This window comes from Protopterus annectens, chromosome 4.part1 (genome assembly GCF_019279795.1).
Source record: "Protopterus annectens isolate FY-2018-M chromosome 4.part1, PAN1.0, whole genome shotgun sequence".
In the NCBI taxonomy this organism is placed as follows: Eukaryota; Metazoa; Chordata; order Ceratodontiformes; family Protopteridae; genus Protopterus; species Protopterus annectens.
Genome location: NC_056734.1, coordinates 535,648,464 through 535,669,683, shown reverse-complemented (window position 1 = coordinate 535,669,683; position 21,220 = coordinate 535,648,464). Strand labels below are relative to the sequence as shown.

Sequence of the window (21,220 nt, the reverse complement as noted above, 5' to 3'; positions counted from 1 at the left end):
TATGTCTGGACTTGTCACAAGCCTTTAACACTGTCTCACATTATAAATTATTACAAAGACTTTCCACACCAGGCCTCTGTGAACTGTTTCTCAGTTATCACTTTGCCAGTTTGCAGTCCGAAACTGACAATCATAATGCTCAGGCTTCTTTATTGTTAATGTTGTAGTACCCCAAGGGTCTATTTAGGTGCACTACTTTTTTCTTAATCAATTACCTACACATTATATCCAAACATGCAACCCTAATCCAGCACGCAGATGAGACTACACTCATATGTTCCACTCCAAATTAACATGACCGAAAAATCTTTCACATCCATTGAATCCTGGCAACTGATACTGCCCACCACCCCAAAAAATTCCTCTTCTTATCCAAATTTCCCAAATCATACATTGCAAACAAAGCAAACTTCTCTATCACTTCTCTGAATTGTACAAAACTAGGAATAATAGCAGATCCATCCATCCACAACCCCTTTTCTCATTTTTTCCCATGGGGTCAGGATGCCACTTAAACAGTGACAATTATTTAGAGCCAAGGTTTACACTGTTGAGTGGCTAGCCTTGCTGCAGTAGTTTATCCACATTACACATTTGCATGTACACTCACACCAATGGCCATTTTAGAGTGTCTAGTCCACCTACTGCATGTTTTTGGAATGTGGTAGAAAACCAGAGCACAGGGAGGAAACACTCACATGAACACAGGGAGGACATGCAGACTCCACACAGAAAGAACCCTGGCTGAGAATCGAATCAGGGAACCTCTTGCTCTGAGGTGACATCTCTATCCACTACATCCAATTCAGATATACAGCAGGTCACTGAAAATACATTGGAAACTTGGAACACTCTATATAGCCAAACACTATCTTATAGATATTTGAAAAAATCTCTAGCCTCTACCAATATGCTACCATCACTGCACTCCTATTTTTACTAATCTCCAGCTAACAAAAAAAAAAACTTCACGACTGCTACAATAAAGTAGCAAAACTTCAAAATTTGCTACTAGCCATCCAACCAAGTCTCATCAATACACAACTCTTAAATACAATTGGCTTGAATTGTCACAAACCAGAAAAATGCTCAGCCTAGATAACATCCAGTACTACTTACCAGAAAGTACCCTTCAATCAAAACACACATTATTCCTCGCAACAAACAATCCAGCATCAGCTGGTAATGCCTTATACTTGAAATTTATTTTAGAAATCTGCAGTTCTATCCCACTGTCACTGAGACTTAATAGTAACCTTTTCAGCTCCTCACATCTGACTATCAGCTGTCTCAGGCCCTCTCTTTATCCATCACATCAGATGGACTCTCCTGCCACAGTCTACGTCCAGCCTACTTGATGTTGCTATATTTCAAACCTAGGAAAGGCCCGCATTTGCCCCAAAATACTACCAAAAAAGTACAGTTTGGATAACTGCTTCCATTTGTGACCTTGCCTGTTGCAGCTCTACACAGATCCTGACTGGATACCCTTTTAGACTACTGTATACCTCTAAGGAATCCCTATAGTACATCAACAAAGGAACAGGTGGGATGGTCGTAATCAAGAATATAACTAGGTTTGGAATAAGATAGAATATTATGCTTACCTGAATGTGTAATCCTTGAGTTACTTAAAAGTGACAGGATACCTTAACGTATGAACTTTGTTCTGACAGTTACCTAGAAAAAATACAAAGGCACTATTTACTTAAACTTTAAATGTTTATTTAAGGGATGCAAACAATGACCCTGAGCAATCAGATTCAATATGAAATAACATTGTATTTAAAACACAAGAAAGTCTAGCAGACATGCAACATCATAGAAGCTTCCATTTTGGCAAAATCAGTAACCCAAGTAATACACTGCATCTGGTGATCTCTGTATGCAGAGAATTCTAACAAACAGTATAATGGGAACTCTTCCAATCCAATGAGAGTTAGAAAATGAACTAGGCTTAAAAACTCTCTTCAACATTTAAAACAGGTATTTTAATGCACAATTAAAGCCAAGTAATAAAAAAAACCAAGAAAACCATTAATCAATCTACTATTTGTAGTGCTCTCACTAAGCAAATCTTCAAAAAGGCAAAAACTGGAATATAGCAGCAGTGAGAACAAAACGTCTAGGTAATAATCTAAATACAGCACAATATAGTATTACTTGAAGTTTTAGTTCAAAGTCCTGCTAGCATGTCAAATTGCCCAATTTAACTAATCTATAGCTATTTCTAAATATTACTAATGTGTAAATTACTGTAAAATTTAAATAATTTACTAGGAAGATGCTCTTTTGCAACATTCAGCAAGATTGTGAGTTCAAGCTAAAGGCATTGAGTTGAGTTCAAATTGCAAAAGGACACCTTCAAATGTAACTACCTTAGCATGGTAATTACAGCTTGTTACTCTACTTCTCTGTAAACTCCCCCCCTCAATTGGGCCTGACTGCTTGCTTAGAAAGAAGTATCATCCTCTCAATGTGGCTAGGCTTAGATGAGACCTTCAATTTATCACATGTAGAAAAAATCAGTATTCTGAATTTGGGGACTATGGGAACTCTGTCTAGTCATGAAAATGTCAGAACTGATCTCTGGGGGTTGTCTTTTCTTGGCACCAGAGCAATCTTGAGTAAAACTCCTGGGCCTCCTCTCCACTGGGGACATGTTCTACAGTTCTCTGCCTCCAGTGGATCTTGAAGAGGAGGTCCCAGTAAGTCTTCCTGGTACCTTTGATTAGAAGGGATACCTTGCACCTTTGTTATTGTTGAAGACTGCAGCCATAGCCAACTTCTAGCCAATTTTTGTGAAGAAAGACAGTCAGCCTTCTATCCTACTGGTGAAGGGGAATAGGATCCAAATGTCAAAGTGGGGATTTTGGGGGCTGCAAGTAGAGAAAAATGAGATATTCATAGTTGCTGCATGGTGGGGGTTGATCCTGGGGCAACCTGGATGTCTCTTTATATTACTGTTGCCATTTACTCTCTTGACAAACATTTAGTTGCTATTCTTTCCATTACCTCTGGTAACAGAACCATTGTTTGTAGCAGAGTTTCTGCTGTATGTGGGAACAGGAGGATGAAACAACTCTTTCACTGACTTTACCACACTTCCTTTATCCTGCAGCTTGAGTATACCATGAGAACTAGGTCAAATGAGCACACCCTTCTCCAGTGGAGCATTTAGGGACTACAGCCTCAGCTAGAATGTGTCCTAATCAAAGACCCAGTAGAAGCAGCTCTAGATGTCACATCCACAACATTACATTTAAGTGAATGCCTGACCACCAAAACAGTGGTCTGGATCTTTATCAAAATGTTAGCCTTCAGATTATCACACTAAATTCCCTCACAAGCATGCAGGAGCTGTTTAAGGATCTCTACCTAAAACTCAATCACATGGCTCTGACAGTTCAAAGGTATGAAGGTAAGAGCTGCAGACATGTATACCTTTCTTCCTAAACTAGTCCAGAACTCTGCTTTCCTTGTCACTGGGAAGAGTGTTACACACAGCTTAGCTCCTTCAGCAGAATCCAGAGACACAGAATATGGGTCTACCAAAGGTCTACCAAAGAATTCTTATAAAAAAGGGGAATGTAGGGACACAGTATCTGGATCTACCACAGGATTCCTATTTAAAAACTTACAGGGCCCTGCATTCTGAAAAGTCTGTCCTGCCTCTTTGGAACAGTGGACTGTCAAGTCTGGCTTCAAGGCTGCTGCCTCATAGAAATACAGAAGGGCTTCCTAAGCTGGAGGATTTGCCGAGGACTTTGGTGGAGCCATTCCCAAAAGGCTCAAATATCTTTTTTAGGAAGCTGATGCCTCTTGAGATTGTCATCTGAAGTACTCTATCATGAGGGACAGAGTGTCCCAAAGATGTCCTGTGGAGGAGATCCAACTGATAGGAGTGTCCTCGTCATCTTTTCATCTGAATCATAACTGGGAGATCTACGATCCAATGTCCAGTTCCTCCTCCTCGTCAGAGTCATAACAGTCAGGGTATTTTCCCAAAGAAGGCTCTCTCCTTTTTGATGTATGAATTCACATACAGAAAGTTGGCCTGATAGCAGATTTTAGAGAAGTTGAAAAAAATTTCTGAGCCAACCTTAATTGGTCTTGACAGCAAGTCTGGGAGTGTGCTGGGGTGGCAGATCTGCCAGCAGCACCTGTTTAAATATGGAAGATCTTCTTTGCTTGGGCACTGAAGTGGTGATAGGGCAGCTGTCAATGACTAGTCAGAATTTGGGGGGAACATCCCTCAACTTTGAACTATGGACACAGATGTCTTCTTTCATGACTATGGTAGGATATCACCCTCCCATAGAGTAACTATCATGCCTAAAAAAACAGTATCCAGTTCAGATGGCAAAACTTTGGTTTTAGTCAAGGAGGGGATGCCAAACTCATATGGCATCATGTCCTCCAGTGGGACAGCACCACAGGCCTCAGTGGAAGCAGACATCAGGGATGAAGGCTGCAAAAGCACCTCATGGCACCGATATCCTCAGACCAGGCGTGATGAAATTACCTGGTTTGCCTAGAGGTCTCCATACTCTTTTTCTTGTGAGGTCACATCTTCTCTAGTAATATTTTATTTTTTTTAGACTGGACATCCACATTAACTAGCTGATGCAAGCTGGAAGACATAGCAGTAACTATGGTTAAGGCTGCAAGCCTCTTTTTTTTCTTAGTAACCTCAAAGGGCTAGCCCTCTTTTCCTAATTGTCTTCCAAATAAACCCTTGACAAATTATACAATTACTGATATCGTATACCAGACTTGAACATAACCACTGAAAATGAAAGTCCCTGTGTGGGATTTGCCTTTGCATGCACATTTATTTATTTATTTTTTGTACTGCACATATATTCTATTATGCATATTGGTATGCTGAACAGATCCACTTTTTCCAAGCAACTCTACCAGCAATATAATTATAGAAAGCAAATTGCACCATAGTGAGGTATTTACCTTCTCAGTCTGGGATGTCTAAAGTCCTACACTAATGTCAGATCAATGTATGTTCTTATTAAATAAGGCAACACACTGCAGCAAGAAACAGCTAAAAATAGCATGAGTAGATGCTCCTTTTATACCAAGAACATGCAATGATCTCAAGGGAAGGTAGCATTAGCCCAGCAAAGGACGGGAAGGGTGCTAACCTCTGAAAGATGGCCCAGATGTTGGACTCGGCCTGAAACAGAGACCCTTTACATGATGATTGCAACAGTTATACAAAGGGCATCTCTGGCCAGTAAACCCTTCCCTTCTACCCTGTGTAGGAAGCAAAACCAATACAGTAAACAAGTTTGAACCTTAGTCATAAGAAGTTCACAATTAATGCCAGAAAGAGCATCACAATTTATTTATTTATTTGTTTTTGTTTACTGGGAAAGTTGCCTGGGAATTGAAATGCCCATTTCAGTGGAGGCCTGGGAAAATAAAGCTCCAAAACAAGGATAGATTCAGAGCTTCTTAGATTGTTACTAGGCTAACAACCTGGGGCCTTTCTAAGCCTAGCCAAGCCAAGTTTTCCCTAAAGAATAATGACACCTTGTATCCAAACAGGACATTGAAGGCCAGGCATTTATAAGCTACTACTTTACATAAGGGACATAGGTAACAATCTGCTGCAAATTTCCTATTCCCCATGCACTGATCTAGGTTACCTTAAATTGGGTAATAGATGAACTCTGCTTCACATGAATGGGAAGCCTGTTCCACAGGTGGTTTCTGGGACAAATATCTGTCTCTCCAGCATGTTTCTGTTAGAAATACATTTTTGACAATTCAAAAGAAAACCAGTCAGCAAATATTGTTTGCAAAATATTTCAATTTGCCAGAGATTTGTGATGCATGGCTAGGCTTAAAAAGGCCCTTGTGGTTGTTAGCCTACTAAACACCTATGAAAGTAAACATTATTTACAAAACATACAAGATTAATGAAGTACACGTTTTTCAAGATATTCTGAGTAAAATAAAAAATATTACATTCGTACACTTGTATAGTATTCATAGTAGACAGGTTTAAGATTGCATACTTCAAACTGTAGGTATGGTACAGTTGCAGAGATTATTAGTTGATGGGTGATATTTTAGGGCAGATTTGAATTGTTGCAGGTTATTTAAAAGCCAGATGTGGTTTAGGTTTGTTGTATGCCTTGGAGATAATGACAGAGAACACAAGAATCACCCTAATAACCGTTTCATTTATTAACATTTAAAGTTATGAGGATCTTAGGGTTCTATTTGGTACATGCCATTGGATAAGATTTGACAGTGAGGGTGTTTTAAGTGGATGGCAAAGTATTTTGTGCTGTGAGTAGCTGGGAAAGGGTAACGTGTTGATGAAGTTGAAGCCAGTTGAGGGTACTGAGTGCAGTGCAGTGATGGCAGGGGTTTGGGAGACTACAGTTGAATTTGCCAGTTTTGTTGTAGATGCTTTCTAGTTTGAGTTCGGTGATTTGTGAATACTGTTGAAGCATATAAGAAGTCAGGAAGGAGAAGGGAGATGGTAGCTATTTTTTTGCTATGATCACTTAGCAGGTGCTCTGCTCTGTAAAGCGAGCCTAGTTTACCTGAGCAAACTAAAGTTCAGTCATCAGCATCTTGTATTATGGTGGCAAGTTGTTATTCCTTGTGTGGGTCATTAATGAAGATATTGAAAAGTACTGGCACAACTACGGAGTCTTGCAGGACTCCTGTAGTGATTGGAAGGAAGGTGGAGTGGGAGTCATTCCATTTTACAAGCTGGGTGTGATTGCTTAGGTAGTTGGTGAACCACATAGTTAGAAGGAGTTGTGAGGCCTATAAGATTTAGTCTTTGCAGGAGTAGTTGATGGGAGACTGCACTAAAGGCCTTTGACAAGACCAGAAAACAAAATTTCCTAAGTTTTTACTTTATTAATGATATCTAGAAAATATTGGGTAGTTTTGGTGCTGTGGAGGGGTCAAAAGCCATATTGGGTAGGAGAAAGTAATTGGTTAAGTAGAAAGGCTAGGAGTTGCTGATGTATGCATGTTTCAAGTACTTTGGAGAGGGGATAATGGATTGCTATAGGGCGATAGTTTGATGGACGTGACACCTTTGTGTAATGGGATTATGAAGGAAGCTTTCCATAGGGCTGGGAGGTAGTTTTCTGTAATGGATCTATTAATTAGGATAGATACAGGGTAGCAAATGGTGTAAGTGGCTATACTGAGCTATTTGGATGGCAGATTGTCAGGAGCTAGTTTTGTGGGTTTTAGTTTTCAATGTATTTTTTGACTGTATTTGTCTGGATGGTTGTTAGGTTGAGTTGGGTTGTGGAGCTATGGTCTAGGGGAATTAGGCAGGGTGGGGCACTGTAACAAACAATATGCTCAATGAAACAGAGGGACACTGCAACAAACTATATGCTCAATGAAACAGAGGGACACTGCAACAAACAAAACACTCAATGAAACAGAGGGACACTGCAACAAACAATATGCTCAATGAAACAGAGGGACACTGCAACAAACTATATGCTCAATGAAACAGAGGGACACTGCAACAAACAAAACAATCGATGAAAAGTACAGTTTTGTACCTACCATAAATGTAGATGTCCGATAGGTATGCATCTGCAGTCCTAACATATGGGTTGTCCTGCCTCAGGCAACCCTTCGGTCGGCCGGATTCCAAAGTCTGGGTCTGGCCTCGGCTGATGTTGCACTTCACCCGACGTCATAGCTGCTGTTTATTGGGTATAAAGGCATCAGCCGACGCCATTTTCCTCAGTGTTTCTTGCCCCAGATGCCAGGTGCCCTCTAGGAAGGCTAAATTTGGATAAATGCAAATAATTCCAAACAGTAGAGAGCAAATAATATAAGAAAAAAAAAAAATATATATATATATATATATATATATATACATATATACAAACAAATACACCATAATAGATTCCCCCAGCTAGCTAAAAGAGGGGTAAATACCCTAGGAATACCACAGAGGGGAAGGAGGGTGGGTAATCCTGACTGCAGATGCATACCTATCGGACATCTACATTTATGGTAGGTACAAAACTGTGCTATGTCCTTCAAGGATGCATCTGCAGTCCTAACATATGGGTAGAATACCATAGCCAAACTGGGGAAGGAGGCACTAAAATAAAGATGGTGTAGTTAAAATCCCTTGCAGAACAGCAGTTGCAAAACCTGCTCGGGATCTAGAATATAAGGGAAGATTATAATGCTTGGCAAATGTATGCACGGAGCTCCAAGTAGCAGCTTCTAAAATGTCTTTGGTAGCCACTCCTCGTAGGAAAGCTGTAGTGGTGGGTGTAGCTCTTGTGGAATGAGGTCTGATATTTTCAGGAGGTGTCTTTCCATGAAAAGAGTAGCAAAATCGAATGCAATTTCCTATCCATTTTGAGATTGTCTGTTTTGAAATTGCTTTTCCTTGCATTCCTGTTGCATATGCTACCAGAAGCTGGTCTGTTTTTCTGCTGGTCTTAGTTCTGTCCAGATAGTAGCGTAATTGTCTGTGCACATCCAAGGTATGTAGTAGTCTTTCCCCCCTGTTTAGTGGGTTGGGGAAGAATGTAGGTAAATGAATCGCTTGGTTCAATGATACTCTGGAGACCACTTTTGGCATAAAGGTAGGGTTAGTTCTCAGAGAGACTCTGTCCTGATCGAAGATAAGGAAGGGTTGTACTGCCATTAACGCCTGTAACTCAGATACCCTTCTTGCTGAAGTGATTGCTAGCAGGAAAGCAGTTTTCCAAGACAAGAACTGTAATTCTGCTGTTGCTGCTGGTTCAAAAGGAGGAAGTGTTAACTTTTCCAGCACAAAGTTGAGATCCCATGTAGGTAAAGGTGGTTTCCTTGGAGGTTTTACATTTTGATTCCTCTCAAAACTGCCTGAGTAGAGGATGAGAGAAGACAGGAGGATCCATGTTGTATTCTGCTGAGATTGCTGATGCATGAATCTTAATGGAGGAGTAAGACAGGCCATTGTGGAACAGTTCTGCTAAATATTCCAGGATGTGTGCTATGTTTGCCAATGAGACATTTTCTCCCTTTGCTGCACTCCAAATGAGGTATCTTTTCCACTTGGCTGAATAAGTCTTCCTTGTGGAAGGTCTGCATGCCTCCAGGATAATGTCCTTAACCCTCTGGGATAAACCTGGGTTATTTTGTTTTATGCAATATTCCAAGCAGCTAGCTGCAGTGTTTTCAAGTTTGGATGTAGGATCTTGTAGTTGTCCTGTGTTAGAAGTAAGGGACATAGAGGAAGAGGTCATGCGTGTGTCCGAGACATGCTTCTCAGTAGCGGGTACCAATGTTGCCTCAGCCAGTCTGGAGCTATCAGGATTACCCTTGGCTGATCCTCTCTGATCTTCAGTAGAACTTTGTACATCAAGGGAAGAGGTGGAAATGCATATGCTGTCAGGTTTTTCCAGCTGAAGGAAAGGGAGTCCACCCTCCAAGCAAGTGGGTGGTATGCTCTTGTGCAGAATTTCTTCAATTGGTGGTTGTGTGGGGAGGTGAACAGGTCTATGTCTGGTAGTCCCCATTTCTTTGTTATGGCTTTGAAGATATCTGGATACAGCATCCATTCGTGAGCATCTGTGGTAGTTCTGCTTAAGGTGTCTGCTAGAGAATTTTCTTTTCCTGGTACAAATCTGGCCTGAAGTTGAATGTTGAGATTCAGGGCCACATTCCACAGGTCCATTGCCATCCGGCATAGAGGATATGAATGTGTACCTCCCTGTTTGTTGATGTACCACATGACTGTGGTATTGTCGGTCCTTATCAGCAGGTGACCCCGTTGAAGGAGTGGTCTGAATGCCTGGATCACATTTTTCACTGCCAACATCTCCTTTAGATTTATGTGTAGATTCAGCTGGTCTTGGGTCCATAGGCCTTGAATACACTTGTCCACCATGTGTGCCCCCCATCCTAGGTCTGAGGCATCCGTGGTGATGGTCTGGCTTGGATGAGGTTTTTGGAAAGGCAAGCCTCTGTTCCACTGACAGGCCTGAGCCCACCACAGGAATTCTTGCGTCAGGCATGGAATTATTGGAATCTGGGCTTCTAGACTGTGCTTGTGTTGAGACCATACATTCCTTAGGTACCATTGTAGCTTTCTCATATGTAGCCTGGCATGTGGAACCAATATTATGCATGATGCCATTTGCAGGACTGTCCTTGCAGTAAGCCGAGTTTGTGTTGTTAATGTCATGAAGTAGGCTGGTAGTTGCTTTTGTTTTTCTTCTGTGAGAAAAGCCATCTGAATTGATGTATCCAGTTCTGCACCCAAGAATGTTATCCTTTGGGATGGTACTAGTCTTGACTTTTGCATGTTGACTGTGTATCCCAAGGCTTGCAACAGTTGTATGACATTTTCCAAATCTTTTGTTAATTTTGCCTTGTTGTCCGCTTGTATTAGGCAGTCGTCCAGGTATGGGTAAATTTGAATTCCCTGAAGCCTGTAATGAGCAATTACTGATGCCAGGCATTTCGTGAATACTCTGGGTGCAGTAGATAAGCCAAAAGGCAATGCTGAGAATTGATAATGCTCTGATCCTGCAAGAAATCTGAGGTGTCTTCTGCAATCTGGTCGATAGGGACGTGCAGGTATGCCTCCTTGAGATCTAGAGTCACCAGCCAAGACTCCTTGCCCAGCATGGGAAGAAGCTGCTGGAGGGTCAGCATTTTGAATTTTGGTACAATGAGGTATGTGTTCAGTGCGGACAAGTCTAGAATAGGTCTCCATTGATTTTCTTTTCTTGGTACAAGGACAAGCCTGGAGTAAAATCCTTGGCCTTGTTCCATAGGTGGTACCTCTTCTATAGCTCTCATCCTTAGTAAGTTGTTGACTTGTCTTAGAGCCGCCTGTTTTTGGCTTGGTGGTAGGTTTGGCATTCCTCTCTTTTGGTAAAGTGTGGAAGTGAAACCTGTAGCCCTTGTCTATTGTTTGTAAAGTCCATTTGTCTCCTGTAATGTAATGCCAGTTGTCGGAGAATAAGGCTAGCTTTCCGCCCAAGGGTGCTTCCAGTTGTTCCCTGGTAGGCGGAACTAGAGCCAAGTCATTGTGTCTGCCCTGTGGAAGTGGTTGTAGTTGAATCTGTGGCAGTATTTCTCTGGTTGGTAGGTTGCCACTGACGCCCCTGTAGGCACCCCTAGATTGACCCCTGCCTCTGGGGCGCCTATTTCTGCCTCTCTGGGCTCTGGAGTTGTCTGGAAAGGACCAATTCTTCGAAGGCCAATTTCGCTAAACCTCGGAGGTTGGACCTGTAAGAAATCCTTGACTGTTTGGACAGATTTTGCTTTTTCTTCCACCTTCTTTAGAACCTCCTGTGCAGGGGAGCCAAACAAACTTTGTTTCTCCATGGGAGCATCTAGGAGTTTTGACTTAACATGGTCTGGTAAGGATTGTTCTTTTAACCAGGCATGCCTTCGAATCACTGTTCCAGTCATAGCTGATCTAAAGGAAGCCTCCAGTGCATCATAGCCACATTTTAAGGAATGGTTACTGACCTGCTGAGAGTTATGTACCAAATCCTGAAGGGACTAGCGATCTAAAGGTTCAGGAGAAGACAGTTTTTTGTTTATCTGATCTAACAAAAATTCCTGGTACTGAATCATGTGAAATTGACAGTTCAAGGCCCTGGCAGAAAGAGTAGCAGAAGTATAAACCTTTTTACCCCATCTCTCTAATGCTCTAGATTCCCTTTCAGAGGGAAGAGGGTTTTTGGCAGAGGCAGCTGCCACACCTTTAGGGCCCTGTGAAATGGTTTCAGGGTCTGCAACAGGAGCCTTATACAAATGGTAATGTGTGTCCGGGACCCTGTAATATCTGTCTGGTTTGGCAGGGGCCGGAGGAAGAGAATCAGGGGCAGTACAGACATCATTATATGCATCATCAACAACTGTTAGTACTGGCGGAATGGCTAAAGGCCTATGCTGTGGTAAGTGTAAAAAGGTCCTAAGCCTTTTCCTTGAATCTGAAAAATCCTGGCCCTGCCATTGGAAGTGTTCCCTCATAGCATGCAAAGTTTCCCCAAAGGAAAATTCTTCAGGAGGAGAAGCAGAAGGAATGGAGTCTTCTGCATCAGAATCCTCATAAGGAAAATATGGACCTTCGTGAGGGTCTGAAATGTCTGAGTCATCCGAGGAGAAATCTGTAGGGACAGGTTCCGGGGGTTCAGTCCTAGGCCTCTTGTCTGGAGGGGGCTGAGAGGCCCTGTCTGGGTGAGGTTGGGATCCCCTGATCAAAGAAATGAGATCCTCAGCCAGGCTGAGCATTTGTGAACTAGAGGTAGGCCTATGTAAAGGAGTTTTAGCAGGTAAGGCCTTAGAAGATTTAGCTGCTTTAGCCCTGGCAAAAGCCTTGATAGACATAGAAGCAGGGGGTCTAGCAGCCCCACGTGCAGGAGTAGATATGACTAAAGGAATAGTGTCTGACAAATCCTGGGTGCCTGCTTCTGTAGCAGTAAATTCAGCAGCAGATTCTGCCATGCTCTGTGAGGCCTCGGCTATCGGAGGCATGCTTTCGGCCGAAGGAAGAACCGGGGGATTGGTTTCAGCCGAAACTGAGACACTCGCGGTTGGCCTAACCGTGGTTTCAGCCGAAACCGCGGACCGCGAGTGTCGGTCCTTTTCCTTGCGTTTTTTAGCTAATTGAGTAGTCGGAGTCTCCGACGGCATTTTGTATGCAAAAGCGGGACCAAAAAACTCCTCTGCAAACTCCGACCGACGTCTAAGTGTCTGTCGGTTGAAGGAAGCACAGGCTAGACAAGCTGATACGTCGTGGTCTGGGCCTAAGCAAGGAAAGCAGTACGAGTGGAAATCCTTATGAGGTATTTGTTTCCCACAAGTTAAACAATTATTTACTTTGTCTGACATCGGCTGAGGCAAAAAAGAGTCCCCAACGGGTACTTAGCTTTTAGAAGTCTTCGGTAGTAGAAATCTCTGGATCTGACCGACCGGCACTTGCGAACAGCTTCTGCTTCGGGCACCACGCGGCAAGAAAGACTGAGGAAAATGGCGTCGGCTGATGCCTTTATACCCAATAAACAGCAGCTATGACGTCGGGTGAAGTGCGACATCAGCCGAGGCCAGACCCAGACTTTGGAATCCGGCCAACCGAAGGGCTGCCTGAGGCAGGACAACCCATATGTTAGGACTGCAGATGCATCCTTGAAGGACATCAGAGGGACACTGCAACAAACAAAACACTCAATGAAACAGAGGGACACTGCAACAAACAGTACGCTCAATGACACATAGGGACACTGCAACAAACAAAACACTCAATGAAACACAGGGACACTGCAACAAACAAAACACTCAATGAAACAGGGACACTGCAACAAACAAAACACTCAGTGAAACAGAGGGGCACTGCCTTTAAGAACTGAAAATCAAATCAGACTAACTTCCAGTTTCACTAACCTTACCTACAACTTAAGAAAAGTATGCATATTTACAACCAATGCAGCTTAAGCAGTTTATTTAGAAATAGACGTAACATTCAGCCTGAAACATGTTTGACAGTATATCAAGGAACTAACCAACCACATTACAGACAAAACACTGTCTACAGCTTCAACATCAAGTAGTACCAATTTTGCCTCGGAGTACAATAATTTTCGACTGTCAATCATACACAGTACTATACAATTGTTTTGCTGACAGTCATAAACAGAATTATAAACACTATTTTGTGGCCACAAAATTACTTCACTACAAATTCTGATTTCTCAGATGTTGTTGTCTTTCGGCTTTTCCCGGTTAGGGGTCACCACAGCGGAACTCCATTCCGCTAATGATTGGCAGTAGATTTTCACTAACGCCGAGGTGCCAGCTTGACATTCAACCTTCAACAAAGGCACGCCCATTTACGAGTATCTTTCGAACGCCCACCCAACCATGGGGAGGACATGCAGACTCCACACAGGCACACAGGAGATACAGGAACCTTAATCAGATGTCTACCTCAAGGTCAGACTTGAGCTGCCTTGTATTCTAACTCTTTCTAAATGACCTGATACATGATATCCCCTCTCTTACACACACATTATTTTTGCTGATGATATAGTAATGCTAGATTCTGGCAGAACTTCTGAAAACCTTAACCAAAAATACAGCAAAACTTGCAAAATTAGCAAAATGGAATGCCACTATGATATTTAGCATGAAGGAGACGTTTTTGACTTTTCAACTTGAGAAGAAATGCAGGCAAATGGTGTGTATCCAAACTAAATGTCAGTTGATGATCAAATGTACGTTGTGTTATTTTAAAGTGTATTTAAACACTGGATTAATGCAATATGGTATTCTGAAGAAATCTGTTAATAATGAAAGTGTAACCTACAAGAGGTTGAACATTGCATTTTACAACATTTTTGTTGCATGTTTAGCATAAACCCAAAGTAAATCAGAGACTCAAAGTTAACCTCCACTCACAATCAAATGTCTACAAAACAATCCTTTACTGATTGCTATACAACATAGATTCCTGAGACTGATACTAAACTCAATCCTGACGGTTATGCGACATGCAGAGTTTGCTACAAATAAGTTACTAGCACAGCCAAAACATCACTACTATCACCGACTGCCTGGCAGGCTCTAGCTATGAATGCACTTATCCTTAAACAGGAGTATTCCCTTTGTCTTACAGTATTTCACTCTGCAGCCAGTTCCCATCTATTGTGACAGCAACATCTGCTGCTTCACCCTTTTGATGGGACCACAGAGCCACAACAGTGAGTTATAGAAAAAGTTCTACTGGCTGCCCTCCCCTCCAACCAGAAGTCTCAAACTCCAAAACTGCTGCACCCCAAAATCTTTACCTACTATGACAGAAAATTCATACTTAATCTGGGTGCTCCATACAAAACAATCTCCTAAAGACATCCCCATTCGGGAAGACATTGGGCAAAAAAGCCTGCTCAAAAATATCACCAATCACATGGAATCACCTACATGTTGATACTAAAAATTACCTAACCGTAAAATTCTTCAAAACTAAACTAAAAGAGTACCTAATGAAGCCCAGTACTAGTAAATGATTTAAAGATAATGGCCAAAAGTCCTAATTTCAGGAAATGGACCTAGCCAAACAACTACTTTCACTTACTAATTAAGGCTGCCGAGTCCAAGTTTGAAATGTTAATGTATATATGAAAATATTAATTAAAGGTATACATACATTTACATATTACATTTCTTTACATTCAAATAACCTAAGGGCTCACATTTTTTTCACATTTATTTCATTTTATCAAGCTCTTACACAACATGCTTATATCTGCAAAGGCTATAAAATGTACGCTGTGGTTAAGTATTTGAACTGTATGGCATTCCATTTCAAACATACTGTGTTCAGTATCACTCTAATGTGAGCAGACTGTAAATCATATTATACCATGATCCCCCCAAAACGTGCACGCTGATTGGCCAGCGTGCCCATTGTTATACTAATGGAAAAGGTCCGACTTTTTCCATTAGTATAACTGTCTCGCTATGTTAAATGAGTTTAACATAGCGAGACAGTTTTAAAATAAGCAACCGTGGGTAAATTTAGCATTACCCACACCCAGGCATGGGTTATTGCTATAATATGCCAGCAGTTTAGAATGTCAGCAGCAAGAACTGCCCAATCTGCTCATTTTACTGACAGTTCATTTTGTGGAAACAGGTAAGTGGGTTGGTGTTAGGGGTGGGAATGTGTTTGTGCGAGTGTTTGCAGGTTAGGGTTAGGTAGGGGGATATCTTTAGTGTTTTGTGTGTATGTTGGTGTGCATGTGTGTCTGCGCTTGTCTTTTGTAGTGGTACTGTTACAGAAGTGTTTCTTTCTAAGGTAAGGTGCAGAGTTAAGAGTTAATGGCAGGGGCAAATTTAGGGTCAGGGCTACCATCCATTAATAATGTGGTCCCCTTAACTCTAACCCTGCACCTTATCTTAGAAAAAGAAATTCAGTAATGGTACCGTTGTTCAAACTAAGCCTTATTGTATTGTTAGGGTCTTGTGTTTTTTAATTTATTTTATCTTGACTGCTGGTTGATCACTGTCTTTTTTGTGATTACGTTAACACAGGGTTTGGGTATTTTTGCTGGTATTATGAGTTTTGTATTTGATGTGTCCATATTTTGAACTGGTGGTATGTAGGTCTTGGTATTTTGAGTGTTGGCATTTTTGTTGTACCAGTATTTTTAAATATACTCTGTAAACTTTACTTTACTATGACCTACTTTTTCAGATACAAGCTTGCAATCCAAGACTATGGTATGCAAGAGACATTAATCAAAATGATTTACATTCATAACAAACTTTTATAAAAATAAGAAAAATTCTTCTTTCTCAGAATTTTGAAAACAAAACAGACTGAATGAACAGCTGAAGGCTCAATACAGTAGCTATGGATGTTTTGAGGCTCTGAATTCACAAGCAAGTCATTTTATTTATTTAGGCTCAGTCTTTCCAAATGTAAACGATTGTTATTGTAGCTGTCTGTAGCCTTCTTTGGTGCCAAAGTCATCAACTACCTAAATACCATATACAATGTGCTACTTACCTCACAAAAATGTGCTAAAACTTTCTTTGTAGTGTTGCTCTGCAACTGAGCTAAAATATTTTCCTAAGATATTGCACTGACAACAAAAATGTCCTTATTCTCTCAAAACAACTGCCGATGAACTGATTACAGCTTTGTTTTGTTTTTTTTTTGTTCTAACATTCCTACTGCAGTTCTTCAAACCTGGTTAACTTGGCAGAATGCCAATCAACAGTCTACAAGCATTGGGGTGACTGATCCCCAGAAATGTCTAACCACTTGATTAATGCTTCCCCAAAGTGTACAATGGAAAGCACTCAGATAATTAACTGCTATTTAGTTTCACACTGATCATATGGAAAAGTACTGAAACTGTGCTCAAGTAAAAAATAGCATTAAATGTAACAATTCTGCTAATGTATAGAAATCAAGCAAAGACTTCCAACCAAGATTTAATCCCTTTTACAGCTAATGCCTACCATTATGACTTTGACAGCAGTATACTGCAAAGAGATCTATAATTGCATCTTGTGCAAGAAACTTGCTGTTTTAAAGTGCAGCTTATTGTCTGAATCTTAATATAGTATTATTTATTATGTGACAGTTATATCTAAGCAATTTGTAAAGTACTTTGGGGATTGATTATTTTAGTTTTTTGTACAGCACTAATATGAATGCATTTAATGACTAGGTATGAAACAATGCTTAGAAGAAGAAAACACATTTATTTACATGATTTGCCTACTTTTAATTTTTACATTTACAGAGAATGAAAGCCACACAGATACAGAAAGAGACAGATATACAGACAAAAATTACTGACAACTAACAGATGCCCAAAGCATCTGTCTTGAACCAATAACATTTTTGTATCACTGCTAATTTTATGCTTCGGTATTGCGAATTGTCAAGATTTACTTGCAAACTCTTTTTAAATCTGGGCATATTTGCCTGCTGCAGCAGTCTAAGTGGAATCCTTAGCACAGAGTCAATTTCACAAGAATTGTAGCAAAATTGTCATTTCAAAAGCGAGGGCAAAAACAAAAGTGCACAGTCTTTGATATAGAACAGGCTACTCTCCTTAATTCCCACCCCTGCCCGATTTAATGAAACAAATGGTAATGCTAAGAAGGGGTAGGTTCATTAAAACACTGTCACTGTTCACTGTGTCACATTTTTTTTTTTTTTTTTCTTAAGGAAGGCAGGCATGTGCCAATATGGCACCATTAGTAATGTCTTCTCAGAAATTTCTTATGTTACACAATGCAACAAGGTTAGAGGGTAGCTGAAGTAAAACATTGCCAAAATGAAAATTGTGCTGCATTTAATATGCTTTCAACTTATCATGTACAATTTCCTGCTTCAACATCTAAATGGTCTGTCATGGAATAGTGTACACTGCTTGAAAAAGCAAACGCAACATTGTCATGACATACAAAGAACAAGAACTCCATGTCAAACCAAGGGAACAGTAGCTAGTTTGTCAATGGTCAAGTATACAAAAGTAGATTTTGGGCACTAGGACAAAAAATGCATTCACTGGTGGAAGTCTTTGAAAAATATTAAATCCCCTTTTCCCGCAGGTTGCGTGACTTTGGAAGTTAATAGCAAATCAAGGAGGGTACAGCTTTGCACTCCCACAGAAAATTATTTCTGTTACACAAGTACGACTTCAAACATGTTTTACTATCAAAATAAATGCCATACAACAAATTGATACTCTTTGAAAGACATCTTTTGGCAAGACATTTTTTTTCTGGAAGAAGTTGGGAGAGAGCTTAGAAGACTAATCATATTGTGATTAATATACAAATGACTTGTGCTCAGTAGCATAGGCTAGGGAGGGGAAAGGAGCAGCCACCCTGGGTGCAAAGTGTTAGGGGGCACATTAGCAAATTCTTATTATTCTTCAGTTAAACACCGACAGTGTCAGCACTGCATTTGTGTCCAGAAATCAAGCACCTTAGTGGTCCATGTGTGGTACAAACTGTAGTAGCTGCTTGGCAGAAATGCAAGCAGTGTGCTACAGTTTAAAAGAAAAAAACTTTTTTTTTTCTTCAGCAAGTCCTTTCTCAGGACTTCATTATCTCTCATGAACTGTAGCAATTGCTTTCTACAAATGTAAAAAGAAGTTGCTACAGTTTAAAAGTAATTTTTTTTTGTATATTTTCAGTAAGGCCTATCTCAGGACTTAAGAAATGAAGTGCTTTAATAACTGTGGACTGTAGCGAGAAGTTGCTACAGTTTAAAAGAAAAGTGTTTTTTTTTTTGTGCTCCTCCCCTAGAGATGGGGGGGGGGGGGGTTGAGATCAGAAAATGGCATCAGATGACAGGATAGCTAGCTATACCTCTGCTTGTGCTGTTTATTGGGTTGTATGATATGGGTGCAAACAACAGGAGTGAGAATTGTCTTCCATGTATAATTTTCATGAGAGAGGGAAAAACCTCCATACCTCCACAGAAAGTGTTTTGCCCTCTTATAGGTTCATAGGTGAATACAAGGCTAACTGTCCTGAAGGACCATTTTAAGCCTCACCAATAACCCAAGATTAGAATCAAATCCTGTATCTTGTGTCTATGACGCAAGGACCTTAACCATTAAGCCAAATCTACACTTCTCCCAATATGTTACTAGAAATGTCACCAATTTGGACTCCTGTTGTATATTCAAGACCTAATAGTGGGTTTCTGAAAACAGCTGGAAATTAAATGGGACGGGAGAAATGTATACCAAGTCCAAAATTGTATGTTAGAGAATTTCCCTTTCTTTGAGGTACAGGGATGCTGGAGATATATGTAGTGGGGGTGGGTAGGGTGCAATTCCCACATGTAGCGCAAAGCGCATGCAGGGGGTTAACCCCTCCTGAAAATGCTTTGAAAGTGTAACAGTGATTTTCACATTTTGCTGTTACATCTCTCAAATCACCATTAACTTTTGGAGTTTTGAGACTTGCATTGTAGAATCTCAAAATTCCCACGACACCCTCTGATTTGCAATGACTTCCATTTCAGAGTCTATAGAGTTAACCAGTATTTATCTTACATTTTCCATTTACTTCAATTTGAGTATTTTTGTAGAAATCATCTGTCAGAGTTTTATCCAACATGATGTTTTCCTTTATGCTGACACTGCATATATCTACTTCAGCATCTTATATCATATCAGTCTTACCAGACTTTTCGAAGTTCTCTTGAGGATACTTGAGACAGAGTCATACACAACAGTATATGGGTATGTAGATACATCAAACTTGCAAGTAGACAATATTCTCCGCCTATCACAGAAAAGTAACATTTCACCTTTTAAAAAAAGTTTATTTAATTAAAAAAACAAGCATTACAGATAAATAGTATACAGTGGCTGCTAATGATGGGAGTGTGAACAGCTTATACAAACATGATTTAGGTCACAAAACATTCAAGTTTTGTAAACAGCTAAATAAAGGGAACAAGAAAGTTGGATATGAATCTGTTCTTAGATTAAATTTAACATGGGAACAGCAACAGTACATATGATTGCATATACAGTTAAACTCTGTTGGTGTTTTACTGACAACAGCCTGGTTATAGACTTCACAGGATTTCACAAGCTACAAAATATGCTTTTCTGTTCAGTAGTTGTCACTCTTTGCACTAATCAATTACGACTGCTGAAGGGCACTAGGGTTCACTTATGAGCTCTTTCCTCGTTCACATAGTAGATGATGATGACTAGCACAGTCGTGCAATCTTATTGTTTGTGTCTTTCGGCTTTTCCCGGTTAGGGGTTGCCACAGCGGAACTCCAGTCTGCTAATGATTGGCAGTAGAGTTTTACGTGCTGGCTTGCCGGGCCTAACGCACAACCTTCCACGAAGGAACGCCCATTCATGCATGTCGACACACAGAAGACGCTCTAACTGAGGATCGAATGGGCAACGTCTAACTGTGAGTCGACAACGCTATCGCAGCACCACCACCGCAGTAGTCGTGCAATCTTATTAACAAACAATATTCATAGTTTGTTGACTGATACACACTAAATTAACATACACTAACAAGGGGTTGTTAAATTAAGCTGGTACTTGTCAAACCTCACCCTTTAGTGAAACACCTCAGCTCCAGTTATAAAGGCTAAACATTTTCAACCTAAGCAGCAGTAAAGGAAAACATAGCCTTTGCAGCACATCCTTTCAGCACCCCACATAAGGGCATAAAGGAGATTGAATAATGACACCTGTAAACTATCAAACATTTTATAGAACAGTTAGACAGCTTGTAAACATCTACTTGTACTGTTTCTTTAAGGGAAGTTTAACAAAAAATATGTATAAAATGGTTGCAATTATATCAAAGATGTCTGACTTTTTTCCAAATTTCATCTCAACCCTATAAGCTGGAACTCAAAGCAGATTTCCCATTTGCCACACCCTTGCTATGGTGGCATTTTCAGTTTCAACAATATATTTGCATGTGCCCTGTGATGACTGACACTGATTCCACAGTGGACAGCACTCATGTGTGGCCATACTTACTCACTGTCAAGCCACAGACCTGCATCTGTCCAGCAGGTGTACAATGCAGACTACTGTGCTGCCATCCTGTTGCTGGTTCCGATAAGGCTATACGTACATATGAGGAAACTTTAAAAAGAAAGCATCACTTGAAGTCGCTGAATGAAGCAGTGTCACAATGTTTACTTAGACCCAGGACACTA

General features: G+C 40.6%; 1 protein-coding gene across 1 annotated transcript in view; it reads right to left on the bottom strand.

Annotated features, from left to right (window-relative positions):
- The window catches only part of LOC122801246 (serine/threonine-protein phosphatase 2A regulatory subunit B'' subunit alpha-like), a 1,986,253-nt gene that overhangs the window by 754,340 nt on the left and 1,210,693 nt on the right, over positions 1-21,220 (bottom strand). The window contains exon 5 of the mRNA XM_044070799.1: positions 1,608-1,680. The gene's annotated coding sequence lies outside the window, so the exon portion shown is untranslated. The remainder of the gene's footprint in view (positions 1-1,607; positions 1,681-21,220) is intronic.